The following is a 391-nucleotide window of genomic DNA, read 5'->3' as shown; positions in this document are numbered from 1 at the left end:
GTCCCAAGGCTCCCAGCCAGCAAACAGTGGAGCAGAAGGGAAAATCAAGCGCCATCAGGATCCACTTGGCAGCCTGACCCTCTGTGCTCCTCCGCTGGGAGATGAAGGTGATTGCAAAGGCTCACAGGGAAGTTTCGTTCTTACCTTCAGTCTCTTTCTAACGCCCCTTCTCCTAACTGCTGATCCTTGAGTTTTGAATGTTATGACGAGGATGCACGAACTCGCCCCCAGCATCCTTGATGCTCTGGGATGGGTCTGGCTAGGCTGTGTGTCCGTGTTAGCAGCTTGGAACTGCACGTATCCTCCAGCCACACCCCAGAAGACGTCAGTGGGCTGGCTGCAGCTCCCCTCATAGGAAACGGTCCGCCCCAGACAGAAATAGATGTTTATA

This window comes from Trichechus manatus, unplaced genomic scaffold (genome assembly GCF_000243295.1).
Source record: "Trichechus manatus latirostris isolate Lorelei unplaced genomic scaffold, TriManLat1.0 scaffold00202, whole genome shotgun sequence".
In the NCBI taxonomy this organism is placed as follows: Eukaryota; Metazoa; Chordata; class Mammalia; order Sirenia; family Trichechidae; genus Trichechus; species Trichechus manatus.
This window is presented reverse-complemented; position numbering follows the sequence as displayed.